Source organism: Euprymna scolopes, unplaced genomic scaffold (assembly GCF_053919585.1).
Source record: "Euprymna scolopes isolate OS-2025 unplaced genomic scaffold, ASM5391958v1 sca139, whole genome shotgun sequence".
Classification (NCBI taxonomy): domain Eukaryota; kingdom Metazoa; phylum Mollusca; class Cephalopoda; order Sepiida; family Sepiolidae; genus Euprymna; species Euprymna scolopes.
Genome location: NW_027633146.1, coordinates 37501 through 47500, shown reverse-complemented (window position 1 = coordinate 47500; position 10000 = coordinate 37501). Strand labels below are relative to the sequence as shown.

At 59.7% G+C, this 10000-nt stretch overlaps 2 non-coding genes and 1 pseudogene across 2 annotated transcripts in view; all 3 read left to right on the top strand.

Moving 5' to 3' along the window:
* Positions 1 to 3868: 3868 nt before the first annotated feature.
* LOC145273702 (small subunit ribosomal RNA) lies at positions 3869 to 6240 on the top strand (annotated as a pseudogene).
* A 395-nt stretch (positions 6241 to 6635) lies between these two features.
* Positions 6636 to 6793, top strand: LOC145273707 (5.8S ribosomal RNA). The gene has a single exon (XR_013866494.1). It is a non-coding gene; the product is annotated as a 5.8S ribosomal RNA (ribosomal RNA).
* A 595-nt stretch (positions 6794 to 7388) lies between these two features.
* The window catches only part of LOC145273710 (large subunit ribosomal RNA), a 5721-nt gene continuing 3109 nt past the window's right edge, over positions 7389 to 10000 (top strand). Inside the window, exon 1 of the ribosomal RNA XR_013866497.1 lies at positions 7389 to 10000. This exon is cut by the window's right edge and continues 3109 nt beyond it. This is a non-coding gene — a ribosomal RNA (large subunit ribosomal RNA).

The following is a 10000-nucleotide window of genomic DNA, read 5'->3' as shown; positions in this document are numbered from 1 at the left end:
AGCTCGATAAAGTAGTGGTGTCGCTAGCGGTCGAGAAGGCACTTTTCGACGCCTACTGCCACCCCCACATGGCGGTAGGCGCAAAACTGGAAAATCGCCGACCAGAAATGTCGCTTCGTATAATCGACGTTTTTTTTGACCACCATTTTCAGGTGTCGGAGGTGGGTCTGGACGAATACCAACACCATTTCTGGGGTTTCACAACCGCCCGGCTTCTCCGACATATGTTGGAAAGGAGTAGCGATCGAGCGAAGGGGGCTGTCGGTAGGCGGCCGCGGGTTGCATGTGTGCCCGGGACAGCACCCCCATCCAACTAAGGGGTGTCCCCCGGGGGCCAGGGGGACCTCGTCCAGGTCGGCCGGGCGCTTCCAGACGCCTACCGACACCGGTCAGGTCGGCGAGGCTCCCGGCGGCCCCGAGCGGGACCACAGGTTGCGGAAGGCGTCCAAGTGAGCGGCGGCGACGCCAGGAGGCCCCCGGGGTCGACTCCGCGGCTTCCTAGTCGGTGTGCGGGCCTCCAGAGCTCGATAAAGTAGTGGTGTCGCTAGCGGTCGAGAAGGCACTTTTCGACGCCTACTGCCACCCCCACATGGCGGTAGGCGCAAAACTGGAAAATCGCCGACCAGAAATGTCGCTTCGTATAATCGACGTTTTTTTTGACCACCATTTTCAGGTGTCGGAGGTGGGTCTGGACGAATACCAACACCATTTCTGGGGTTTCACAACCGCCCGGCTTCTCCGACATATGTTGGAAAGGAGTAGCGATCGAGCGACGGGGGCTGTCGGTAGGCGGCCGCGGGTTGCATGTGTGCCCGGGACAGCACCCCCATCCAACTAAGGGGTGTCCCCCGGGGGCCAGGGGGACCTCGTCCAGGTCGGCCGGGCGCTTCCAGACGCCTACCGACACCGGTCAGGTCGGCGAGGCTCCCGGCGGCCCCGAGCGGGACCACAGGTTGCGGAAGGCGTCCAAGTGAGCGGCGGCGAGAAGCGGAGGCCCCCGGGGTCGACTCCGCGGCTTCCTAGTCGGTGTGCGGGCCCTCCAGTAGGCCTCAAGTAGTGGTGTCGCTAGCGGTCGAGAAGGCACTTTTCGACGCCTACTGCCACCCCCACGTGGCGGTAGGTGTAAAATCGGAATAGACCGGACCAGGAATGTCAAGGGGGAAAAAAATGACAAAGTCCTGGTGTGCCTAGCCTACGAGAAGGCACTTTGCGACGCCTACCGACATCCCCATGTGGCAGTAGGCGTAAAACTGGAAAATCGCCGACCAGAAATGTCGCTTCGTATAATCGACGTTTTTTTTGACCACCATTTTCAGGTGTCGGAGGTGGGTCTGGACGAATACCAACACCATTTCTGGGGTTTTCCAGTTTGAAAGTTTTATAAAACATGTTCGGTAGGAAGCACACTTTGGTGTGTCGGTTCGTCGGAGCAGCGACTCTTTGCCTCGTGGTGGTCCGGAACGTCTCTACGGGCTTGTCGCAAAGGCGTCAGAAAGTGGCATCTCCGCCGCCTAGGGCTGTCACCGTTATCGCTGTCGCCGCGCTCCAACTTGTTTTGATCCGCCGCCTTCGTTCCTGCCAACCGTGCGCCCGCTCATCGTCGTTAGGTTATAATACGTGGTACGTGTGTGTGCTTCTCCGTGGACCTAGGGCTGCTCGACGTGTCGAACGATATGTTGGAACAACTAACGGCTCCTTTTCCTGGTTCCATAGTCGTCGTGGTACCCGCGTCGTCAGCCATATCTATGTCCACCATGTTTAGCCGATACGTTTGCTGCAGCTTCTGCTTCCGCCTCAGCGTTCGCCGCTCTCAGCCGCCGCTGTTGTTGCTGCCGTTCTGCCATTCAACCACTACCTGCGAATCTTTCGATGATCGGCCGAACGACCCATCGCTGTGCGACCGATAAATCCTCCGGATTAGGGAGAAACGCCGCCGCTCTCTGCCGCCGTCGAACGGAAAAACGTACATTGTAACGAACGAACGAACGAACGAACGAATTAACGAACGAGCGAACAAACAAACAAAAATAGCCGCGGGGGATGCACTATGTAGATCCTGATCCCCTTGTAACCATACGTACGTTGTTCGATGCTCTCCCGTCCTGGAAGTCGCCGCAGCAAACAGGAGGATGAGCAGCAGCAGGCGCCGCCGCCGTAACCGCCGCCTGCCTGCCGCCTCCTACTCCTGTCAGCGTCCGATCTCACAGCCGTGTGAACGTTCGCTGACACCCGATTTCTTTCCGTCTGGCAAAACCTTGGACGTCCCGCTCGCGGTACACGTGCTGCAGCGACTTCTCGTCCGACAACGCATAAGCGTCGACGTCTGCCGCCGCATCTTCTGATACGTGGACGGTGATAGCGCTAGTCCCTTCTTGCGCCACCTCCACCTTTGTTAGCGCCAAAGAAGATCGATCGAGCAGTCGTGGTCGCAGTCGATTAACCCGTTTTCACCGTCCGCAGTTCCCAAGCCGCCGATCAAGTCGTTGCTCTTCTTGTTCGTTCTTCCCATACCGTCGATTTGCACGGCTGCCGGATGAGCCATCCTCTGTCCGGCGAAGCGCTCACGTCAGTGATCGATACTTGCACCGACAGTCCTCCCGCTCGCGACTCGGTGCTCGAATCGGACTCGTTCGTTTTTATCTCGATGCGATTGTGAAAAGGGGGACCGGTCGTCAATGTCGTGTGTGTCGACGATGTTGTTCGCCCGGTCCGCCGCGTTGTTGTCGTTTTTTTTTTTTTTTTTTTTTTCCCCTAACGTTCGCCGTCGCACGGACGAAAGGGTGAGAAAAAAAAAAAAAAGCTCGAAAAAGCCGCCCAAAAAAATCGGACCGAGGAGCCGCTTGCGAGAACGCGCCATGTGCACGTTGTCTCTCCTCGGTTTTCCGAGCACGAACACGACGCCGGTCGGTCGGTCGGTCGGTCGACGAAGGCGACGACGAAGGTGACGGGAAAATTTACGCCGCCGCTGCCCTGGTCCAGCTCCTCCCCGATGACGGCTGTGATGTTGACGTTGACGTTGGCGACGACGACGACGACGACGGAGACGACGACGACGACGAGACGGCATCGATGGCGACCACGATGACGACGACCTCGACGAGTTCAGTCTGCACCTTGACCTCCGATGTCCGTGTGCACTGCCGTCGTGCTGTTTGTCGTTTGTCGTATGTATCGCTGTCAAGGGTGCCGTTGTCGTTGTTGTTGTCGACGTTGTTGCTTGCTCTCTCGTCTCGGTCGGTTGGTACGTTGATGACGACGACGACGACGAAGACGACGACGACGACGACGAGACGGCATCGATGGCGACCACGATGACGACGACCTCGACGATTCCAGTCTGCACCTTGACCTCCGATGTCCGTGTGCACTGCCGTCGTGCTGTTTGTCGTTTGTCGTATGTATCGCTGTCAAGGGTGCCGTTGTCGATGTTGTTGTTGTCGACGCTGTCGTCTGTTCTCTCTTCTCGGCCGGCTGTGACGTGGACGTTGACGACGACGACGACGAGACGGAATCGATGGCGACCACGATGACGACGACCTCGGCGAGTTCAGTCTGCACCTTGACCCTCGATGTCCGTGTGCACTGCCGTCGTGCTGCTTGTCGTTTGTCGTATGTATCGCTGTCAAGGGTGCCGTTGTCGTTGTTGTTGTCGACGTTGGTCGCTTTCGTTCTTTGAGTCTCGGTCTCGGTCCAAGTCAGGGGAGAAACAAAAAAGAGGCCATCAGCGCGGGCAGCGCGCTTCTACTGACGGCGAACCTCCTCGAAAAACAAATAAACACGTGCCCGTCGTTGTAGTTGTCTGTCTTATGTCGGTCGGTCGGTCGGTCGGTCTGTCGTTCTGTCGAAACAAAGTCCCAAATTCCAACGATACCTGGTTGATCCTGCCAGTAGTCATATGCTTGTCTCAAAGCTTAAGCCATGCAAGTGTAAGTTCACGCCACGCATTAGAACGGGCGAAACCGCGAATGGCTCAGGAACCGGACCTAATCCTCGGGACCGTATTCCTCCTCGGAGGCGATGGATAACTGTGGCAATTCTAGAGCTAATACATGTGACACAGGCCGCGATCGGTCGGCGCGCCGTCGTCGCCACGCCTCGCGCGCTGGCACCCGCGTCGGCCGTTCCGGGTCGCGGCGCTACATATTAGACTGAGACCGATGCGCGTCATTCCGTCCTCCCGTCGTCGGCGTTCCCGCTCGCGGGTCCGTTCGGTGGCGGGGCTCATAGGGCGGCGCGCTCCGCTTTGGTGACTCTGGATAACTCACTGGTCGATCGCACGAGCTTTCACGCCCGGCGACGGGTCTCTCGAGGGTCCGCCCTATCAACTGTCGACGGTCGGTTAAGTGCCTACCGTGGTTACTACGGGTAACGGGGAATCGGGGTTCGATTCCGGAGAGGGAGCATGCGAAACGGCTACCACATCCAAGGAAGGCAGCAGGCGCGCAAATTACCCACTCCCGGCACGGGGAGGTAGTGACGAAAAATAACGACGCGGGACTCTGTCGAGGCCCCGCGATCGGAATGAGTACACTTCAAATCCGTTAACGAGGACCAACCGGAGGGCAAGTCTGGTGCCAGCAGCCGCGGTAATTCCAGCTCCGGTAGCGTATATTAAAGTTGTTGCGGTTAAAAAGCTCGTAGTCCGAACTCGGGTTCGTGGTCGCGCAAGCGGCCCCGGGGCGGCGGCGCCATCGTCCGTCGTTGACTTTGGTCGTCCGTTCGCATTCCCGGCCCTTTCCGCCGGTGTCAACCGCTAGCATACCCGCCACGCGGTCCTGCCGGCGAGGTGGACGAGGAGGTCGTGATCGGGATCCGGGAAAAAAAAAAACAAGTGGTCGTCGGTTCGGTTCCGGGAGTAGTCTAACGGGGGGGTGCTACGTGTGTGTGTTTGGGTGTGTTCATTCGCATCCCCGCACTCTGACCCCCGCGCTTCTCTCCCTCTCCCTTTCCGCGCGTTCCTCTTTTTTTTTGAACCCCCCGGTCCGCTCCGAGTCCCTGCTTCGTGTCTTGTCTGCGCGCGTGTTGCGGTCGGCGGTTTCTCCTCCAAGGGTGCTCTTAACCGAGTGTCCGCGGCGGCCGGTACGTTCACTTTGAAAAAATTAGAGTGCTCAGAGCGGGCTGTTCAAGCTTGCATACGATAAGCATGGAATGATGGAAGAGGGCCTCGTCTACGTCTGTCGGTCTCCGTCTACGGCGAGGCAATGATCGAAGGGAGCGGTCGGGGCCACTCGTATTGCGACGTTAGAGGTGAAATTCTTGGATCGTCGCAAGACGAACTGCAGCGATGGCGTGTGGCAAGCACGTTTTCCTCGATCAAGAGCGAAAGTCGGAGGTTCGAAGACGATCAGATACCGTCGTAGTTCCGACCGTAAACGATGCCGACCGGCGATCCGCCGGCGTTCGCTTCCATGACCCGGCGGGTAGCCTGCGGGAAACCAGAGTTCGGTTCCGGGGGGAGTATGGTTGCAAAGCTGAAACTTAAAGGAATTGACGGAAGGGCACCACCAGGAGTGGAGCCTGCGGCTTAATTTGACTCAACACGGGAAAACTCACCCGGTCCGGACACCGGTAGGATTGACAGATCGATAGCTCTTTCTCGATTCGGTGGGTGGTGGTGCATGGCCGTTCTTAGTTGGTGGAGCGATCCGTCTGGTTGATTCCGATAACGAACGAGACTCCGGCCTGCTAACTAGTGCGCCGATGTCAGTGATTTTTACGGCGGGCTCGGCGTCCTCCGTGGCGCTCGGGTCCGGGTCGGTTTTCTCACGCACTTCTTAGAGGGACGGGTGGCAGAAAGCCACACGAGGCGGAGCGATAACAGGTCTGTGATGCCCTTAGATGTCCGGGGCCGCACGCGCGCTACACTGGAGGTATCAGCGGGGACTTCGCCCCGGCCCGAGAGGGTTGGGAAACCTCTGAACCACCTCCCGTGATAGGGATCGGGGCCTGTAACCAACCCCGTGAACGAGGAATTCCCGGTAGGCGCGGGTCAACAGCCCGCGTCGATCACGTCCCTGCCCTTTGTACACACCGCCCGTCGCTACTACCGATCGAACGGTCCGGTGAGGTCCTCGGATCTGGCCGACGACGCCGCCGGGCAGTGCGCGACGTGTCCGTCACGACACTCGTGCATCTACGCCTCGGCGTTCGATGCCTGGAGAAGACGACCGAACCCGATCGTTTAGAGGAAGTAAAAGTCGTAACAAGGTTTCCGTAGGTGAACCTGCGGAAGGATCATTACCGTTTTCCCGTTCGAGACTGGTTTGTTGTTTTCCGGCCTACCTCCTCTGTCTGTCGGCGTCAACGCCTCGAATGCGCGCAAACAAACCTATAAAAGGCGGAGCGAGAGATAGATTTGTGGTGACGCGGAGGTTTTTAAAGCCCCAGCTCTTCTTGCTTGCTTCCGCGTCTTACCACCTGTTTGTTTTTTCGCCCACCGCAAGTGATGGCCGCTTCTTCTTTGCCTTGTCGCCGCTTTATCGTTTTTTGTTTTTTTTGCAGCCGCTGTGCCACCGCCGCTAGCTAAAAACAAACTACTCGCGACATTGCAATGCCGTCACGCCTCCTCGCACAGACCTCCTCGCACACTACTAAATCTATATAAACAAAAACTAATATAAAAAACCCAAGTGCTGAACCCTGGACGGGGGATCACTCGGCTCGTCCGTCGATGAAGAGCGCGGCCAGCCGCGAGAACTGATGCGAATTGCAGGACTCAGTGAACATCGACACCTCGAACGCACATTGCGGCCCCGAGATCCCTTGTCTCGGGGCCACGTCCGGTCGAGAGGCGGAACGTTACATGTCTTTCTCCGTTAACGAAACGACATCTTGCCGTCCCCGTGCCCGCCCGGTCCTCGGCACGGTGGTAACCGGGACGTCGCAGGAGCGAGTGACGAGGGGGAAGAAAAATAAAAAAAGAATTGACTCCTTTCAATGTCTTTTTTTTTTTTAAAACCCTCTCCGGCCTCCTCCTTCGTCTCCCGCTGGCAGACCGCGGAGTCTTTTCCCTTTTCGACCGCGTGAAGAAACACTGTGGAGGAGGAGCAGGAGGAGTCTGTCCGAAAGCAGCCGAAGGGAGAACAAAACAAAAAAAAAAGCACCGACCTAACCGACTGCCGACGTAAGCGCCGCCTGCTCGTCTCGCTCTCTGCCTCATGAAGGTGTCTCTCAGCGACGCCTCGAGCAGCGCGACGAGCACGGCCGTCGCACCGTAAAAAGGTGGCCGCGTCGTAGGCAACGTCGGATGGGGAGGACCCACGCTTTTTTTTTAATTGTTGGCTTCTTCATTTTCGGTCGGACGGGCGCTATATCGGCCAGCCGTCGTCACACGGAGGGTACCGATCGAGATTCCTCTCCTCCAAACACCACACTCTACTAAAAACCGCCGCCCTCGGCTCGGACGAGACGACCCGCTGAACTTAAGCATATCGCTAAGCGGAGGAAAAGAAACCAACCGGGATTCCCTTAGTAACGGCGAGTGAACCGGGAGAAGCCCAACGCCGAATCCCGTCGCAAGTTAAAGGCTTCGGGACGTGTGGCGCATGGGTCGAAGGCAGCCGTTCGTTTTCGTCTCGCATAGTTCGGAGTTCCCTCGATCGGGGCCGCCCGCGGCGGGTGCCAGGCCCATTCGGTGCGGACGGCGAGCGACGGCCTTCGATCCGAGAGTCGGGTTGCTTGGGAACGCAGCCCAAATCGGGTGGTAAGCTCCATCCAAGGCTAAATACCGGGACGAGTCCGATAGTCGACAAGTACCGTGAGGGAAAGTTGAAAAGAACTTTGGAGAGAGAGTTCAAGAGAACGTGAAACCGCCCAGGGGTAAACGGGTGGGACCGCTCACCGCGATCGCGGGGGGACTCAGTCCGGTGCTGCCTAGGCTCGAGCCCAAACTCGATGTGTGTTCTTGAAAGAGAGGCCGTCGCGGCACAGGTCGTCGTTCGTCGTGTCCGCGGGGAACTCGTTCTCCGCGGGCCAGCTTTTGTGCCCGCGTCGCCGACGAAGGAGACGGGCCGCGTGGATAGCGGGAAGGGAAACGTGGTGACGACCGCGGCGTCGGTAGGTGGCTGCGTCGGTTGGCTGCGACGGAGGGGACTCGTCCTCTCGATCGCTGCTGCCGCCGGGCCCTAACCCGCCGCATCCGTCGCCGCCGCTTCTTCTTTCCTCCTGCTCCCTCCGCGCGCGACTCCGCTGCACCCGTCCCCTTCTCATCGCTCGGCGTAATCATGGCGCGGGCGCTTCGGCGCGACCTCCGCGCGGCCGGCACCGGACGCACTTCCCCTCCGGTCCGTCGTCGCGACCCGTTCCCGGCGTGCAGGTCGAACACGCGGGTTTTTTTCCGTAGGCGGCAGGCGTTTCATCACCCTGAAAACCCCCGTCTTCCCACCTTGTGAAGTCGGGGGCCACCGGCCGTCGGGCCCGCGAACGTAACTGCCCCTTTCTGCCGGGAACGGAGGAAATCTGACACGATCCGTTACACGTGGCGAGCCGGTCCGTTTTGATCCCGCCGGAAGTCGCGTGCGGGCGACGCACTCTGTGTGTCGCTCCTTAGGCGCCCCACCGTCTCGGGCGCGTGCGCGATGAGAGGCGGGATAGGACTGGCGCGGCCTCGCCGTCACGCACCTCGCCGACGTTTCGGGTTCTTGTCGGGGGCAACCCCGCCCGCGCCCGTTTCCGTTTCCGGAGAGGTCGCTCGGCGACGCTTTTTTACTCGAGCCGCCCGCCACCCCGGGTCAGCGACGTGCATCGGCAACCCACCCGACCCGTCTTGAAACACGGACCGAGGAGTCCTGGCCGTTCGCGAGTCGTAGGGGCCACCTCTGACTAACCCCGAAGGCGAAGCGAAAGCGAGAGAGCGTGTAGGAGGGCGTCGATCGGGAGAGGTGTCGTGGCAAAGTCGTCCGGGGGTCGTCGGGGGGTGTCGTCGGTCTCGTGCCGTCGTCTTCTCCTCGCCTCACCCGCCTCCGAGCCGTGCCCGATCCCGCCGGCGCGGCGTTTTCGGCCTTCCGCCGTCGCTGCTGCGGTGCCCGCAACTTTTCCTTTTTTCTCTCTTCCCGAGAGAGATAGGAGAGGGAAGGCTCGTGGCTGACGTGCGGTTGTTTTTCCCTCCTCCCCGAGAGGGGACCGGCGCATCTTCCAAAAAGGGGAATTGCCGGGCGCCAGCTTCCATATCCTCCTTCCGCCCATCGGTGAGATCCCGCGGCTTGAACTAGTCCTATTTTGTCGTCGAGTTTAGGCGCTGCGCGCGGGCGCATCACCCCCGGGTCGGTTTCCCCTTTTTCCGAGTACGACTCGGCCGACTCTGGCGTAGCGAGCGACCAGGGACCCGAAAGATGGCGATCCACGCCCGGTCGGGATGAAGCCAGAGGAAACTCTGGTGGAAGTCCGAAGCGCCTCTGACGTGCAAATCGATCGTCGGAACCGGGTGTAGGGGCGAAAGACCAATCGAGCCGTCTAGTAGCTGGTTCCCTCCGAAGTTTCCCTCAGGATAGCTGGCGCTCGATCGTCGCAATTCCATCCGGTAAAGCGAACGATTGGAGGCCCCGGGGCCGTTCACGGCCTCGACCTACTCTCGAACTCGGAACGGGTGGAACGGGCCGACTCTCCCGAACGACGGAGCCGACCCATCCGGCCGCCGCCGCCAGCACGCTTCGCTGGGCGGTTGGTCACCTCGAATGCGAGTGCCAAGTGGGCCACTTTTGGTAAGCAGAACTGGCGCTGTGGGATGAACCAAACGTCCGGCTAAGGTGCCTAACGCGACGCCCATGAGATCCCCGAAAGGGTGTCGGTCGATATAGACAGCAGGACGGTGGCCACGGAAGTCGGAATCCGCTAAGGAGTGTGTAACAACTCACCTGCCGAATCGACCGGCCCCGAAAATGGATGGCGCTGGAGCGACGGACCGATGCCGGACCGTCGCGGCGAGGAGCGATGAACTTTCGCGCCGAAACGATGCCGCGACGAGTAGGAGGGCGCCGCGGCGAGCACGGAAGCCTAGGGCGCG